The sequence below is a fragment of the Xenopus tropicalis genome, chromosome 3 (genome assembly GCF_000004195.4).
Source record: "Xenopus tropicalis strain Nigerian chromosome 3, UCB_Xtro_10.0, whole genome shotgun sequence".
In the NCBI taxonomy this organism is placed as follows: domain Eukaryota; kingdom Metazoa; phylum Chordata; class Amphibia; order Anura; family Pipidae; genus Xenopus; species Xenopus tropicalis.
Window position 1 is genome coordinate 145231605 of NC_030679.2, and position 17857 is coordinate 145249461.

Consider the following 17857-nt stretch of genomic DNA (forward strand, 5'->3'; position numbering starts at 1 on the left):
GCGTTTTTTAGCCTAGTACTGGTGTAAGCAAATCCCGTTTCCATGGTGCTAATAGTGCAAAATAGCAAAAAACGCTGCGTATTTCTGCTAGGTCTGCCAGCTGCCTTTGTGGTTTTACGCAAAGCTGTGTCAACCCCTCCCGCATGCCACTGTCCAGGTCGCGGCACCCTTTAAACAACTTTAAAATCAGTTTTCTGGCCAGAAATGGCTTTTCTAGGTTTTAAAGTTCGCCTTCCCATTGAAGTCTATGGGGTTTGCAAAGTTCGCGAATATTCGTGCTTTTTTGGCGTAAGTTCGCGAACGCGTTCGTGAACTCTTTTTTTGAGGTTCGCTACATCCCTAATATTTAAGTGAATGTGCCAAGAAAGGGTTCCCGTATCATAGTTTTAAGTAATGTAATGACCAATGTTTTTGAGAAGTAGTCTTGCTTCTCTTGCCACCATCAAAAAATTTGGGGCCTCATACAAATTATATATATGGGACCCCTTCCCCCATGAACACAACAACATGAACACCCCATGTGTGTGCAATATAAACAGCTGATGTTAATAGAGTAGAAGTTCAATGAGTGAATGCACTAATTCACAGTCAGTTCATTGGTGGTTGGTGGAGTTTGGATCAACATGGCAGTTACTGAATGGCTGGCTGAATGGTCCATGTGAATTGCCAAATCGCATTGAGCTGGGCATAAGTAGGAAGAGTTGTTCCTCTTGCAAATGGGCAGTATACTCCCTTGCCCAACATGAGTGCAATCAACATGGCTTTTTCTGATCTCACTATTTAATAATTATCAAATATAATCTTAACAGGGCAAATGAAGCTACTCCATGTTTGGTCCTTGAGTTGTACGTAATTAGACCACCAATGCTACGGAATGGATATTCCCCATCTCTTTGACTGATGAAGATGAAATGCTTTTAAGGTCAACTGGCATCCGGCTCGTTGGTCTAGGGGTATGATTCTCGCTTTGGGTGCGAGAGGTCCCGGGTTCAAATCCCGGACGAGCCCAAGCCTGTTTTTAGAAGAAACTATGTATCCTTCTGCTATATAAGGAAATTCTTAAAGGAACAGTATAAACCCAACACACCTCTGCTAAAAATGAACAAAATATAAATATGAAATAAAATTGCACGTTACCCTATTTTTATTATTATGAACTAATTTGTAAGCTGGGCTATTTTCAGTGACCTCCCCTCTTCCTTTATAAACAAGGCAATTTGTTCAGATCTCCCTATCTGCCTTTGAACACACAAACCCCATCCTTTCAATAGCTCATTATCATGGGCCTTCTCAGTGAGCTGGTAATTAGTTTTATTGGCTCCTTTTATGTTTTTTGGGATTAGGAAGTGACTGAAAGTGCTAAAGTGAACTTGGCTTCATGTTCTTGTTTAGTGGCAGAAACCATAGATATTTTCTTAATTAAAACAAAGGCAAAAAGTATATTCAGAACAAGTCATTTTCATTAAGCTCATATTGAAAAGGGTGTATACTGTACCTTTAAAGCAGAAAAAAGGGAATTGCGCATATATGTAATGGACGAGGTGGCCGAGTGGTTAAGGCGATGGACTGCTAATCCATTGTGCTCTGCACGCGTGGGTTCGAATCCCATCCTCGTCGGTAGAAATTTTCAACACTGTTCCAAACTTATCAGTTGAAATAATCCATTATCTTTGAAAGATTCAACCTTGGTTCATTAGCTTGGATCCATGAACAGGTGCCGGCATATGTGGATCCCACCCATGTCAGCAGGGTTATTAGCCAATGAGTTAGTGCAGTCGCTAATGGGAGTTTCATGCCTGAGTAAGGTTCCTCAAGCTCTTTGCATTCTATAGTAGGAGATGTAATGGGCAGTGTTTTCAATTCCCATAATCTGAGGGTCCAGGTTTTCAAGTCCCTGTTCAGGCGCTGCGCATTTAGCCATTGTACAAATAAATCATCACTACAATCAGAGTGAAGCCGCTAAGCTAGAGGCCCATATTTACAGTACAATATAGTAGTTAGTACTCTGTGTTGTGGCCGCTGCAACCCCGTTTCAAATCCGGGTCACGGCAGCTTTTTCACTTGATGCTAACATAAAAATATCCTTAACTCTTAATGATATAACTTTCTCTAACAGTCAGGATATTTATGAAGCTAATGGCAGATTATATAATAGAAAGGTTCAACTGTTTCTTTATAAGCCCACCCATGCTCCGGCAGTACAAGCCGCCCGGGTAGCTCAGTTGGTAGAGCGTGAGATTCTTAATCTCAGGGTGGGGGAATAGAGCCCCACGTTGGGCGCTAAAGTTTTGTTCTTGACAGTTTAATAATTTTAATGTTGTTCAGATCGACTGCAGTTTCTCAAAAGCGTAAAATTAAAATTAAAAAATATAATAAAAGGTGTTTTATATTCAGCTTTTTGCATCTTTATAGCGCAGATTTCCATGTCACTTGCTGAATATAAAGTCCTGTCCGTGATCTAATGTGATTGAATTTTTTAAATTTATTTTTTTTTCTATATAGGCATCAATTTTAAGGATAATGAAAAAATTCAAAGTAACATAGTTTCATAGTTACATAGGGTTTAAAAAAGACCAGAGTCCATCAAGTACAACCCTTCCAATTAAACCCAGCACCCACAACCTATACTTAGCTATCTATACACTCACATACATAAACTACATATACAAACACTAATACTAACTGTAGATATTAGTATCACTATAGCCTTGGATACTCTGCTTGTTCCAGAACTCATCCAGGCCCCTCTTATAGGCATTAACAGAATCTGCCATTACCCCATCACTAGGAAGGGCATTCCCCAACCTCACTGCCCTCACTGTGAGGAACCCCCTACCCAACATCCCCCAGCAGGGCATTCCCCAACCTCACTGCCCTCACTGTGAGGAACCCCCTACCCAACATCCCCTGGCAGTGCATTCCCCAACCTCACTGCCCTCACTGTGAGGAACCCCTACCCAACATCCCCCAGCAGGGCATTCCCCAACCTCACTGCCCTCACCGTGAGGAACCCCCTACCCAACATCCCCTGGCAATGCATTCCCCAACCTCACTGCCCTCACCGTGAGGAACCCCTTACCCAACATCCCCCGGCAGGGCATTCCCCAAACTCACTGCCCTCACTGTGAAAACCCCCTACCCAACATCCCCCGGCAGGGCATTCCCCAACCTCACTGTCCTGACCGTGAGGAACCCCCTACCCAACATCCCCCAGCAGGGCATTCCCCAACCTCACTGCCTTCACCGTAAGGAACCCCCTATGCTGCTTCAAATGGAAGCTCCGTTCCTCTAATTTTAGAAGGTGGTCTCTGGCTGTTTGTTTTGGCTACTGATAATTGTCTCTATGTGTCTTTTAGCAGAGACAATTCTCAGTATTGTCTATGGGAGGGTGTTTTCAGGAGTTTAGTACCCAAGATAAAGTAACAGCTACTAGTAGCTTTGTGTGTCTTCACCCTAAATAGTGACTAAAGTCTCCCAGTGTACAAGTCACATGGCTATGGGTACCTGGGAAAGTAAGGAAATGGCTAGCTCCATGTCAAATCTCAAAATCAAATATGAAAAAAACTGTCTTTTAAAAAATGGATTTTATTGCAGAATTCTGCTGCAGCAGCACTGTAAACAAATGCCTTTTGAGAAAAACTTTGTATACAAAAATTGTACTCCAGATTTGCATGAAGAAATTTGGTACTCAAATTCTCTATAGTGGGTTCTGCAATGAAAATTTAATGCCAAAGTTTTTAAAATGGAATAAGGATTTTGTACATTTACAACTAAAAATTAGCAGGTGCCATATCTGGCGCTGTGGCTTAGATGGTTAAAGCGCCTGTCTTGTAAACAGGAGATCCTGAGTTCAACTCTCAGCAGTGCCTTGCTTTTTGCAACATATTCATTTTAGAAATCCCATATCCTGTGCTGTAACGGCAGTTGTAGGCAGAGTGTGGGGGAAAATCATACCTTTATATATTACCTTTATTAGCAATCTTAGATGCATTTAATGTAGTAAATGCTGGTTTACTGATAAGAATGTCTACACAGCTTTATAAACAGTTGTGTAATTGTATTGCAAATAGGCTAACTGCATTCACATGGGGGTTGAATGTTATTTGTTTTTGGAAAAACAATAGGGATACAGAATAGCTGGGTCTAACCAATTTCAAAGCCAGTAAGGTCTACTTTACATTTACTTTACAGCAAGGAGTGGGTAGTGGGAGACTCCATTGGGGGGGGTAGGGGTCCAAGCAGGGAGAGGTGTGCTCTGGGCCCTTCCAAAAACTTTTTTCCAGGGGGGCCCGGTGCACCCTAGTTAGGTCCCCGATCATCATCATATACTCTCTTGCCCAACATGAGTGCAATCAACATGGCTTTTTCTGATCTCACTATTTGATTATTAACAAAAAAATCTTAACAGGGCAAATGAAGCTACTCCATGTTTGGTCCTTGAGTTGTACATAATTAGACCACCAATGCTATGGAATGGATATTCCCCATCTCTTTGACTGATGAAGTTGAACTGATTCTGAACTGATCTGTTGGCATCTGGCTCGTTGGTCTAGGGGTATGATTCTTGCCTTGGGTGCGAGTGGTCCTGGGGTTCCAAGAGGTCCAGGGTTCAAATCCTTGTTAAGCCTAAGGCTTTTTTAGAAGAAACTATGTATCCTTCTGCTATATAAGGAAATTCTTAAAGGAACAGTATAAACCCAACACACCTTTGCTAAAAATGAACACAATATAAATATGAAATAAAATAGCACATTACCTTATTTTTATTATTATTATTATTATTATTATTATTATTATTATGAACTAATTTGAAAGCTGGGCTATTTTCAGTGACCTCCACTCTTCCTTTATAAACAAGGCAATTTGTTCAGATCTCCCTATCTACCTTTGAACACACAAACCCCATCCTTTCAATAGCTCATTATCATGGGCCTTCTCAGTGAGCTGGTAATTAGATTTTCTTGTTTTTTTTAAGTTTCTTGGGATTAGGAAGTGACTGAAAGTGCTAAAGTGAAACTGGCTTCATGTTCTTGTTTAGTGGCAGAAACCATAGATATTTTCTTAATTAAAACAATAGGCAAAAAGTATATTCAGAACAAGTCATTTTCATCTAATGGACGAGGTGGCCAAGTGGTTTAAGGTGATGGGCTGCTAATCCATTGTGCTCTGCACGCGTGGGTTCGAATCCCATCCTCGTCGGTAGAAATTTTCAACTCTATTCCAAACTTATCAGTAGAAATAATCCATTATCTTTGAGCAAAGTTCTTCAAGTTGCTTGTGAAACGCTAAGCATCTAAGTTCATTCTGACCTGTTAGAATGAATTACTTTTGGGTTTGGGGGTCTTCAAAGAACAAAAGGAAAGATTCAACCTTGGTTTAGTAGCTTGGAACCATGAACAGGTGCTGGGATATGTGGATCCCACCCATGTCAGCAGAGTTATTAGCCAATGAGTTAGTGCAGTCGCTAATGGGAGTTTCATGCCTGAGTAATGTTCCTCAAGCTCTTTGCATTCTATAGTAGGAGATGTAATGGGCAGTGTTTTCCCATTCCCATACTGTGGTGGCTGAGTGTTTAAGGTGATTAATAAACCATTTCTGTTTGTGTTTGCTGCAAGAACTCCTTCCCCCTTGCTGCCCCTATCACTCTTCTCTGCTTCTCTTAGCTCAAGATGCAAGGTACGTACGTTTCTAGGCAGTTTTTCTAAAATGCATAGGCTTTGGTCTAACCTTATAAAATTTATGCAATTTGCCAACTTTCAGAAGACAGTCTGGCCCCCTCACATCCTGCTTGCAAAGCATGAAAGGTAGCTGTCGACAGCTGGCGCTGTGGCTTAGTTGGTTAAAGCGCCTGTCTAGTAAACAGGAGATCCTGAGTTCGAATCTCAGCAGTACCTCATTTTCATCCGTAATATTCTTTTTGAGGTAGTCTGATAAACATGGCAATTACTGGATGGCCAACTGAATAGACCATGTGTATGTTCAATTAACATTGCTGTGGGCTGAACTAGAACTAGCTCTACTTTGATTATAGGTCTTTGAGCTTACTCTTCAAATGTGAATGTGAACTTTGCTTTAAACTATCCCATGCTTTAAATTAACATTTTTTTAAAAATGTATTTGTTTCAGTAATTAATACTCAGCCCTATCAATACCTGCAAAACATTTTGGAATTTTTCATTGTTTCATAAATTACTAAATTTCTCACCTATCTCAAATTAGCTGCATTATAAGCCCCTTCCATGATATTTTGGGGGTTGTTGAGTTTAGTAGCCAAGATAAAGTAGCAGCTACTAGTAGCTTTGTGTGTCTTCACCCTAAATAGTGACTAAAGTCTCCCAGTGTACAAGTCACATGGCTATGGGTTAGTCTTGTAGCAACCAGGATGGCCGAGTGGTTAAGGCGTTGGACTTAAGATCCAATGGATGTATATCCGCGTGGGTTCGAACCCCACTCCTGGTAAGAGTTTTAAAATCTCATATATAAGGCTCCTTACTTGGGCAATTGTGAGTCCCTTACCTTTTATATTGTTAGTTGCACAAAAAGTCTGCTATATGTACAAGCAAAACAGTATGGCTGCAGCAGGAGAGTAGGTTCCTCAGAAGCTCATTAGTAAATCTTGTAATAATTGAAGCAGTCCATAGCAAACATATACTTTAGGTTTAGAAAAAAAAGGTAAATTCTGTACATATTAGATATAATTATGGTGAAGACAAGGAGCCTGGATTTTTCTACATGTATTGCTGGGTAAACAGTCTATAGCAAACACAGTTACAGTTACCCAGCAAATATCCCTAAGACTGAACAAACAGACAGCAGCCAGACACAAACTCACACACCTTATTGGAGTCACAGAATGAAAACTGGCCGGGGAGCTTTACATCTCATGCCAACCTGTTAGAATGACAGACTTTTGAAACTCAGGGTCTTCAAAGAACTTTAGCATGAAAGGAGCCTCAGCCATGGTCCAGTAGTTTGGACCCATGAACAGGCGCTGGGATATGTGGATCCCACCCATGTCAGCAGGGTTATTATCCAATGAGCTAGTGCAGTCACTAATGGGAGTTTCAGGTCTGAGTAATGTTCCTCAAGCTCTTTGCATTCTATAGTAGGAGATAAACATTTCCCAGTCCATTCTGTCACTGTCCCAAACCAGCAGATTTGGTGCAGACACTTCATTTTTAAGTATGGGACAAACCAATAAACCTATACAAGATGAGGTGGCCGAGTGGTTAAGGCGATGGACTGCTAATCCATTGTGCTCTGCACGCGTGGGTTCGAATCCCATCCTCGTCGGATTTGTGTTTTTTTACCTATAACACAAGTTGCCATCACTTTGGTCAATATGATGTTCTAATGTATATGTCACAATATAAGAATTTCTCTTATCGTTGTGCCATAAACTTTATTTCTTCTAGTCCTGACATGTCAATATACAAAGAGGTAGGACCTATAACATAGCCAATCAAAATGAATCATGACCTATAAGAGCACCTGACTTCCTCCTTACCAGGGTTATTGTTTGTCCTACTGGACAGGAGGTAGGATCTCCCTTCTCAGTCTTTTGTGAATATAGATGGAAGTAAAACATGGTTGATTTTTCTAGTTATTTTTCACTTCTGTGTAGGCACAGAGGGATGATTCCCAGGTAATGAGAAAGAATTTATCTGATGCCCCAATATACACAATATGCAAATTGTTGCCTATTGTAAAGAAATGCAGGTGTGGACATCCCCATAGTTCTATCCCTGTGCTAAAATAGTCCCCCTGCCATAGCAATACAGGAAGCAAATAATTGAGATGGGAAACCCTGTACTGATATGGCAATAGCCAACTCACTTGTGTTATTACCCTAGCAACCACCAGCACACAACATTATCCAACCATTATCTGGCAACAACTTGGATATATTTCCACTAGTGCTCTGGAGCTATGTACCCAACTCTCAGCACTCACCTGTAGCCCTAGACATTAGGCTTGGTAACCACACACATCTAAAGTTCCCACTGCTTCTCACTGTATTTAATGTATTTTTGGAGCCACTGCCCCCTGTGTCCCACTGTATTTAATGTATTTTGGGTGCCACTACATCTGCCCCTCAATATAATGTATTTAGGATCTGGAGTAATTGTTCATATAAATAAATGTACCATTATGTACCATTACTTTAATGTACAAGCTAATGCCTATTTACAAAAACAACGTAAAAAAATCCAAGCAAGTCAGATAACTGACAGGACTTTACAACAAGCTAAGCAGCCATGGGAGCCACTGAGCTAGAGGCCCATATTTACAGTACAATAACTGTTCCCTGAATTAAATAGAATATAAGTGGAAACTGCAATTGGGTTCAAATAAGAATGACAAGCATACAGGCATAGCGGGATGTGACTTGCCGTGATCGTGTAGTGGTTAGTACTCTGCGTTGTGGCCGCTGCAACCCTGGTTTGAATCCGGGTCACGGCAGCCTTGCTATTAGCAAATAGCATCAATAACTTGACGTTATTTTTTTAATATTAAAAAAAATCCCTTAACTCTTAATGATATAACTTTCTCTAACAGTTAGAATATTTATGAAGCTAATGGCAGATTATCAGAGGATTTATAATAAAGGATAGGTAAAATCCAAGAAATTAAATTATCCCACGATTTCTCTAAATAAAGTGATGTATGGCAAATGTGTTATAATAGAAAGGTTCAACTGTTCCCTTTTAAGCCCACCCATGCTTAAACAACAGCAGCACAACGAGCGTGGATAGGTTAGTCAGTAGAGCATGAGACTCTTAATCTAGTGATCGTGGGTTTGAGCCCCACGTTGGGTGCTAATGTTTTGTTCTTCTCAGTTTAATAATTCGAATGTTGTTCAGGCAGACTGCAGTTTCTCAAAAGCATAAAAGTAAAATTAAAACATATAATAAAAGGTGTTTTGTATGCAGCTTCTTGCATCTTTATAGCACAGATTTCCATTTCACTTGCTGAATATAAAGTCCTGTCCGTGATCGTGATTGAATTTTTTAAATTTATTTTTTTTTCTATATAGGCATCAATATGAAGTATAATTAAACTCATCAGAATTTTCTCAATGACACACAAGGACAAGAAGTTTCTCTAATGCTTGTAGTGAACAGGATGGCCGAGTGGTTAAGGGGTTGGACTTAAGATCCAATGGATGTATATCTGTGTGGGTTTGAACCCCACTCCTGGTAAGAGCCTTAAAATCTCATATATAAGGCTCCTCACTTGGGCAATTGTGCCCTTTATGGGGTAGAGTCCATATTTTTTATATTGTTAGTTGCACAAAAAGTATGCTATATGTACAAACAATTTAATCAAAAAGGATCCCAAATGGCCAGTGAACAGTGATTGGGACACAGCCCAGTTTTAGCAGAGGCAATTCTCAGTATTGTCTATGGGAGGGTGTTTTTAGGACTTTAGTACCCAATTTGCCAACTTTTAGAATGCAGTCTGGCCACCTCACATCCTGCTTGAAAAGCGTGAATATAGGACAACAGCAGTTGGCGCTGTGGCTTAGTTGGTTAAAGCGCCTGTCTAGTAAACAGGAGATCCTGAGTTCGAATCTCAGCAGTGCCTCATTTTCATCTATAAGATTCCATTCTGTTTGAGGTAGTCCAATTACGGTAAACATGGCAATTACTGGATGGCTAACTGAATAGTCTGTAGGGATGACCAAATAGCATGGGCTGAACTAGAAAGAGTTGTGGCTCTTCTCATTTCCAAATGGGGGCAGTATACTCCCTTGCTCAACATGAGTGCAATGAAGTGACAGGAAGTGAAACTATCTTCATATTCTTGTTTAGTGGCAGAAATATCAGAAAAGACAGTTCTTAAATAAAACAATAGGCAAAAAGTTTGTTCATTACAAGTCCTTCTCGTTAAGCTCATATTAAAAATGGATGTATACTGTCCCTTTAAAAAAGATTCATGCAAATTGTGAAATAACTTAAAATAGCACTGTAAGTGATTTAACACTGTATGTCCCCTTTGCAATCACCGCTTGACTGGACCAGAATTGGATTTTTGAATTTTTTTTAAATCTGCTTTTCCATCAGTTTCACAGGTCTATGTGTTAGTTAGTTTCCCTATGGGGCAGACTGGCTGTGATGGCCGAGTGGTTAAGGCGTTGGACTTGAAATCCAATGGGGTTTCCCTGCATAGGTTCGAATCCTGTTCACAGCGAGAGTCCTTATAATGCTTAGTTGTTTAGATAATTAGGCATTTATGCAGATATGTGTATTACAATGTAATTCGGATTCCAACCTGGGCACTAACTCAACTTCAACTTCAAAAAAGTCAGAGTAACACAATTTCAACAATTTAAGATCATATTTCTGTATTTGCCATGATGTAATCAGTTGATAATACCCAAAAACACTAACTCACAAGCGGTCTTAAATAGTACACCTCATCCATAAAAGTGGCACCTGGAAAAATAATTTATTGCCAAAGTATACATGAGACTTTAAAACTCTTACTGAGTGGGGCTGGAACCCACGCAGACATTTAATTATTGGATTTTATGCCCAATACCGTAACCATTCTGGCAGTGTTTAGCTAAGGGCTGGCTGAATACCAAGCTCTACTTTGATTAGGTCTTTGAGCTTACTCTTGAAATGTGAATGTGAACTTTGCTTTCAACTATCCCATGCTTTAAATTTATATTTTTTAAGATTAATTTGCTGATTTGTTTCAGTAATTAATATTCAGCCCAATCAACACCTGCAAAACAGTTTGGAATTTTCCCAAAGTGATTTTTCCCTTCATTGTTTTATAAATTGCTAAATTTCTCATCTATCTCACATTAGCTGCATTATAAGCCCCACCCATGATTTTTTGGAGGTTATTGGGTGAAATGTTTCACCAGGCATGGATTCGTGGCGAATTTCCACATTTCGCCATTGGCGGATTGTGTCACGAAACAGATGAAAAAATTTGCCACAGAAAAATTCGCTGCGTGACCAAAAATTGTCGCCGGGCAACAAAAGAATAGCCGTGCGACAAAATAATAGCCGCGGGTGACAAAATAATAGCCGCGCAATGAAAGAATAGCCACAGGCGACAAAATAATAGCCGCGCAACAAAATAATAGCCGCGCAACAAAAGAATAGCCGTGGGCGACGAAAGAGTAGCCGCGCGACAAAAGAATAGCCGCGGGCGACAATTTTTTTTGTCGCACGACAATTACACCGTTTCGCGAATTTTCCACCGTTTCGCGAAACTTTTGACAGATTCGCGAATTTTTCGGCGAAATGAAACGGGACAGATTCACTCATCACTAGTTATTGAATCTAAAGTTGCATTGGAGCATTAGTAAGCTATGAATTTGTATTCATTTCCCTTCATTTTTAGCACTAATGGCCGGTACCCAGAGGCACAAACAGCCTCCTAGCAGCCCAATAAACAGTGACTGTGTATGGCATTGTAGGGACCCCAAAGAACTGGGCCCCTTCAGGATAAATTCCCCTTTAGAGAGGCACCATGAGGGTGGCCTTATGAGATTTGGACACCTAAAGGTGGTCCTGTGTGTTTATGTGCTATAAGGGAGATTCCCTGTTATTCAGCAGCAACCACTAGGTGGCAGTATGCTGCAATATAAAAAGGGCATGCAGACATGTTCTGTTAGGTCTTAGTCCTGGGACTGCCTCTGTAAGGAGGTGAGCAACAGTTTTGTGTTCTAGTACAGGAGGTACTGTAATAGGTCACTCTAGGAGTGACAGGCAGGCTAAAGAGAATGTGCAGAGATAGCCACAACAGGAGAGAGAGGGATTAAGACCCCCCAGCATTCATGGCTGGAGTTCAAGTCCTGTAGTGTTTAGTAAGAGGAGCCAAGTCAGCACCTGGGAGTGTTCCCAGTGAAGGGGCCCTACGCGTGGACTGGGGTGAGTCCCTAGGTGGAATAATCCGGCGGGAGTACCGGGGGTAGCCCAAAGAGAGAGTGTGACTTGAGCCGTCTGTGTGACATCCTCTGAAGTGTTCTGCCCAAGGGAGGGGCAAGGTACCGGGAGTTTCAGGGAGTCCCTATCCAAGGAGGACCTCATAGAGTTTTCCCAGGGAGGAGTTATTATCCTATGAGTTAGTGTTGTAACTAAAAATACTTATTTCTCTTTCCGTCCGCAGGATCTGCCCCAGTTGGTTGGCGCTGTGGCTTAGTTGGTTAAAGTGCCTGTCTTGTAAACAGGAGATCCTGAGTTCGACTCTCAGCAGTGCCTGCCTTCTTCCTTTAAAGCTTGTGGGGAATGGCTAGAGCGTGCCTTTGGCTCTCTTACCCATGTCTGTTCTCTGACTGGGTCCTGAATTTTAAGGCAGAGCTGACAAATATTTTTTAATCAAGGCCTTTTTCTTCTTCTTCTTAATTATCCACCTGTCTAACAGATATCTCGAGAGTTTAACAGCAAGTAATACTTGCCCAATAATCCTGATCTTGGTGCAATCTTCTGCATGTGCCCATTTTTCATTTTTATGCCCTTGACAGTGACAGTAGGTGGCGCTGTGGCTTAGTTGGTTAGAGCCCCTATCTAGTAAACAGGAGATCCTAAGTTTGACTCTCAGCAGTGCCTTCATCGCATATGCATTTTACACATCCCATGCTACATGAGGAGACTGTATATAGTCTGACCTAACAGTGTACTAAATGGTTGAATATTGTGGTATTAGCATTGCCGAGTGTATGATACTTAAGCAAGCTTTCTCAAAGCCACGTTCAATGGCATAGCATGGAAAATCTAAGTGACGATGCATACCTGTCTTCTATCAGCAAGACTGGCACAAAGAGGGCACGGTCTGTGCACCCAAAGAAGCGCTTTGGCCATTGCGAGTTCTCACGAGAACCTACTAAAGGGCTACTACAAAGAAGTCATTTTACAGATAAAAAGGTCTTTATGTGAAAAAAATGATTTTCGCTTTGGCTGCGAGAGGTCCCGGGTTCAAAACCCAGATGAGCCCTAGACATTTTAAGAATACCACAACATCTCACTGAAATTCTGTAAGGATTTATGCAGGTGCTAGTCCAACTGGAATACAGCGCGGTTTTATTGTAGGCATGTATGTGGTTACGTAGCATAGAAATTAGAAGGGGTCTTGGGAAGGGGTTTTTGAGCCCGAGTGCCTCAAGATGACAATGGCAACATTTTATAAACAAATAAACTTCTATTTGCTACTTACCGGCTTACTTGCTGTTTGTCCGCAAGTGGTCCAAAAATGCTCCCATCCACCTGAAGCACTCCTCCCCACTGGAGGAAAAAACACAGCCTGAAGGAGAAGAGCTCAGATTTTTTTCATAGAGGGGGAAAAGGTCGCCATACCGGCAGGAAATTAGTAAGGGCCCAACAGCATTTTTCAAAGAAAGTTGTGCACATCCATCAACATCAAGACGAAATAGGTAATAGTAACAAATGCATTTTTTGACTGACACCCCGTTTCCCCTGAGCAGAAGAGGTGTCTTCTGCATTAGTTTGAGGGCCTCCTGCCAAGAAAGAGAGATAACTCCCCGAATGTTTAAGCAAAGACAAGGTGGCCAGCAAGCCAACTCAACTGAGGACGAGGTGTCTGAGTGAAAGGACAAAGTACAGGTTTGGGGGCTTCCCTTACATAGTAACATAGTAAGTTAGGTTGAAAAAAGACACACGTCCATCAATTCAACCTTAATGCCTATATTTAACCTGCCTACCTGCTAGTTGATCCAGAGGAAGGTGAAAACCCAATCTGAAGCCTCTATAATTTGCCTCAGAGGGGAAAAAATTGTTCTTTAAAAAAACCTTGCCTGGAGTGGGGTTCAAATGCACATGGCTATACATGCATTGGATCTCAAGTCCAACTTGTAAACAGGAAATCCTGAGTTCAACTCTCAGCAATGCCTGCCTTCTTCTTTAAAGCTTGCGGGGAATGGCTAGAGTGTGCCTTTGGCGCTCTTACCCATGTCTGTTCTCTGGAAATTCCTTGGTAATAAAGGATGTGTTCAGGTTGTTGATTTGGTTTTGCTAATGAGCGCTGCTCACGCCTGCCAAGGAGCAAGGCTCACACCTGAATCAAGAATCAAGTAATACTTGCCCAATAATCCTGATCTTGGTGCAATCTTCTGCATGTGCCCATTTTTCATTTTTATGCCCTTGACAGAGGCTGTAGTCTGGCGCTGTGGCTTAGTTGGTTAAAGCGCCTGTCTAGTAAACAGGAGATCCTGAGTTCAACTCTCAGCAGTGCCTTGTTTTCATGTGTCCATTTTCACAAATCCCATATTCCTTATGGTTAAGGTGTCTGTACACAGGCTGAACTTGCTAGGAAGAGGAATCAAAGATCACCCCAGACAATGTAACATGTTGACAGGGTTAAATAGTGTGCCATCAATATAGTAAAGGGTTTGGGGTGGAGTTGGAGATTTCTTGGAGGCATGTGTATGATGAATTATATACAGGTATGGGATTCATTATCCAGAAACTTTTTATCCAGAAATTTCTGAATTACAGAAAGGCCATCTCCCATAGACTCCATGATAAAAAAAAAATTCAAATTTTTAAAAATAATTCCCTTTTCTCTGTAATAATAAAACAGTACCTGTACTTGATCCCAACTAAGATATAAATTATCCTTATTGGGGGCAGAAAAGTCCTATTGGGTTTATTTCATGTTTAAATGATTCCCTATTCGTAGTAATAATAAAACAGTACCTGTACTTGATCCCAACTAAGATATAATTACCCCTTATTGGGGGCAGAACAGCCCTATTGGGATTATTTAATGGTTAAATGATTCCCTATTCTCTGTAATAATAAAACAGTACCTGTACTTGATCCCAACTAAGATATAATTACCCCTTATTGGGGGGCAGAACAGCCCTATTGGGTTTATTTCATGGTTAAATGATTCCCTTTTCTCTGTAATAATAAAACAGTACCTGTACTTGATCCCAACTAAGGTATAATTACCCCTTATTGGGGGCAGAACAGCCCTATTGGGATTATTTAATGGTTAAATGATTCCCTATTCTCTGTAATAATAAAACAGTACCTGTACTTGATCCCAACTAAGATATAATTACCCCTTATTGGGGGGCAGAACAGCCCTATTGGGTTTATTTCATGGTTAAATTATTCCCTTTTCTCTGTAATAATAAAACAGTACCTGTACTTGATCCCAACTAAGATATAATTACCCCTTATTGGGGGCAGAACAGCCCTATTGGGTTTATTTAATGGTTAAATGATTCCCTTTTCTCTGTAATAATAAAACAGTACCTGTACTTGATCCCAACTAAGATATAATTACCCCTTATTGGGGGCAGAACAGCCCTATTGGGTTTATTAAATGGTTAAATGATTCCCTTTTGTCTGTAATAATAAAACAGTACCTGTACTTGATCCCAACTAAGATATAATTACCCCTTATTGGGGGCAGAACAGCCCTTTTGGGTTTATTTCATGGTTAAATGATTCCCTTTTCTCTGTAATAATAAAACAGTACCTGTACTTGATCCCAACTAAGATATAATTACCCCTTATTGGGGGCAGAACAGCCCTTTTGGGTTTATTTCATGGTTAAATGATTCCCTTTTCTCTGTAATAATAAAACAGTACCTGTACTTGATCCCAACTAAGATATAATTACCCCTTATTGGGGGCAGAACAGCCCTTTTGGGTTTATTTCATGGTTAAATGATTCCCTTTTCTCTGTAATAATAAAACAGTACCTGTACTTGATCCCAACTAAGATATAATTACCCCTTATTGGGGGCAGAACAGCCCTTTTGGGTTTATTTCATGGTTAAATGATTCCCTTTTCTCTGTAATAATAAAACAGTACCTGTACTTGATCCCAACTAAGATATAATTACCCCTTATTGGGGGCAGAACAGCCCTATTGGGTTTATTTCATGGTTTAATGATTCCCTTTTCTCTGTAATAATAAAACAGTACCTGTTCTTGATCCCAACTAAGATATAATTACCCCTTATTGGGGCAGAACAGCCCTATTGGGTTTATTTCATGGTTTAATGATTCCCTTTTCTCTGTAATAATAAAACAGTACCTGTACTTGATCCCAACTAAGATATAATTACCCCTTATTGGGGCAGAACAGCCCTATTGGGTTTATTTCATGGTTAAATGATTCCCTTTTCTCTGTAATAATAAAACAGTACCTGTACTTGATCCCAACTAAGATATAATTACCCCTTATTGGAGGCAACACAATCCTATTGGGTTTAAATGATATTTATATGATTTTTTTAGCAGACTTAAGGTATGTAGATCCAAATTATGTAGAGATCCCTTATCCAGAAAGCACCGGGTCCCAAGCATTCTGGATAACAGGTCACATACCTGTATTGTAAATCAAAAAATTAATAATATAATAATCCCTATACTACATCTCCTAATTATCTGGACATAACTGAGGTGCGCGGTAGCATTCTAAGGTGGAGGACTACATGCACCCCAATGCACCCCCTTTATTTTCTCATCATTATTACAGAAAACATATGAAAATTCATATTAAACTCACCAGAATTTTCTCAATGACACACAAGGACAGGAAGTTTTGATCAGTCTTGTAGCAACCAGGATGGCCGAGTGGTTAAGCCGTTGGACTTAAGATCCAATGGATGTATATCCGCGTGGGTTTGAACCCCACTCCTGGTAACTCTTTTAAAATCTCCTTACTTGGGCAATTGTGCTCTTCATGGGGTAGAGTCCCTCACCTTTTATATTGTTAGTTGCACAAAAAGTCTGCTATATGTACAAACAAAACAGTATGGCTGCAGCAGGAGAGTAGGTTCCTCAGAAGCTCATTAGTAAATCTTGTAATAATTGAAGCAGTCCATAGCAAACATATAATTTAGGTTTAAACTTTAAGGTAAATTCTGTACATATTAGATATAGCTATGGTGAAGACAAGGAGCCTGGATTTTTCTACATATATTGCTGGGCAAACAGTCTATAGCAAACACAGTCAGGGTTACCCAGCAAATATCCCTAAGACTGAACAAACAGACAGCAGCCAGACACAAACTCACACACCTTATTAGAGTCACAGAATGAAAACTGGCCGGGGAGCTTTACAACTCATGCCGACCTGTTAGAATGACAGACTTTTGGGGCTGAGGGTCTTCAAAGAACTTTAGCATGAAAGGAGCCTCAGCCATGGTCCAGTAGTTTGGACCCATGAACAGGTGCCGGGATATGTGGATCCCACCCATGTCAGAAAGGTTATTAGCCAATGAGTTAGTGCAGTCGCTAATGGGAGTTTCATGCATGAGTAATGTTCCTCAAGCTCTTTGCATTCTATAGTAGGAGATAAACATTTCCCAGTCGATTCTGTCACTGTCCCAAACCAGCAGATTTGGTGCAGACACTTCATTTTTAAGTATGGGACAAACCAATAAACTTATGCAAGATGAGGTGGCCGAGTGGTTAAGGCGATGGACTGCTAATCCATTGTGCTCTGCACGCGTGGGTTCCAATCCCTTCCTCGTCAGGTTAGTGCTTTTTCAAGGAACTAATGGAGTTTAATGTTCAAGTAAGGAATCCTACACTCTGTTAATACCTATAACACAAGTTGCCATCACTTTGGTCAACATGAAGTTCTAATGTATATGTCACAAAATAAGAATTTCTCTTATCTCATGTTATAAACTTATTTTCTTCTAGTCCTGACAGGTCAATATAAATGGGCTGTATTGCCCCTCCCAGACAAAGAGGTAGGGCCTATAACATAGCCAATCAAAATGAATCATGACCTATAAGAGCACCTGACTTCCTCCTTACCAGGGTTTTTGTTTGTCCTACTGGACAGGAGGTAGGATTTGCTCATCACTAATAATGAAGATCCCAGTTGAGTAAAGACCCAGTTTAGT

At 40.6% G+C, this 17857-nt stretch overlaps 11 non-coding genes across 11 annotated transcripts; all 11 read left to right on the forward strand.

Annotated features, from left to right (window-relative positions):
• The first annotated feature begins 936 nt into the window (after positions 1 to 936).
• trnap-ugg lies at positions 937 to 1008 on the forward strand. Its single transcript has one exon. It is a non-coding gene; the product is annotated as a tRNA-Pro (tRNA).
• A 527-nt stretch (positions 1009 to 1535) lies between these two features.
• Positions 1536 to 1617, forward strand: trnas-gcu. Its single transcript has one exon. It is a non-coding gene; the product is annotated as a tRNA-Ser (tRNA).
• A 2178-nt stretch (positions 1618 to 3795) lies between these two features.
• On the forward strand, positions 3796 to 3869 carry trnat-cgu. Its single transcript has one exon. It is a non-coding gene; the product is annotated as a tRNA-Thr (tRNA).
• Positions 3870 to 5116: 1247 nt separating this feature from the next.
• On the forward strand, positions 5117 to 5199 carry trnan-guu. Its single transcript has one exon. It is a non-coding gene; the product is annotated as a tRNA-Ser (tRNA).
• A 1177-nt stretch (positions 5200 to 6376) lies between these two features.
• Positions 6377 to 6459, forward strand: trnal-uaa. The gene has a single exon. It is a non-coding gene; the product is annotated as a tRNA-Leu (tRNA).
• A 752-nt stretch (positions 6460 to 7211) lies between these two features.
• Positions 7212 to 7293, forward strand: trnas-gcu. Its single transcript has one exon. It is a non-coding gene; the product is annotated as a tRNA-Ser (tRNA).
• A 2221-nt stretch (positions 7294 to 9514) lies between these two features.
• On the forward strand, positions 9515 to 9588 carry trnat-agu. Its single transcript has one exon. It is a non-coding gene; the product is annotated as a tRNA-Thr (tRNA).
• Positions 9589 to 10112: 524 nt separating this feature from the next.
• Positions 10113 to 10194, forward strand: trnas-cga. The gene has a single exon. It is a non-coding gene; the product is annotated as a tRNA-Ser (tRNA).
• A 1956-nt stretch (positions 10195 to 12150) lies between these two features.
• Positions 12151 to 12224, forward strand: trnat-ugu. The gene has a single exon. It is a non-coding gene; the product is annotated as a tRNA-Thr (tRNA).
• Positions 12225 to 16560: 4336 nt separating this feature from the next.
• On the forward strand, positions 16561 to 16643 carry trnal-uaa. Its single transcript has one exon. It is a non-coding gene; the product is annotated as a tRNA-Leu (tRNA).
• A 753-nt stretch (positions 16644 to 17396) lies between these two features.
• Positions 17397 to 17478, forward strand: trnas-gcu. The gene has a single exon. It is a non-coding gene; the product is annotated as a tRNA-Ser (tRNA).
• Positions 17479 to 17857: the final 379 nt, after the last annotated feature.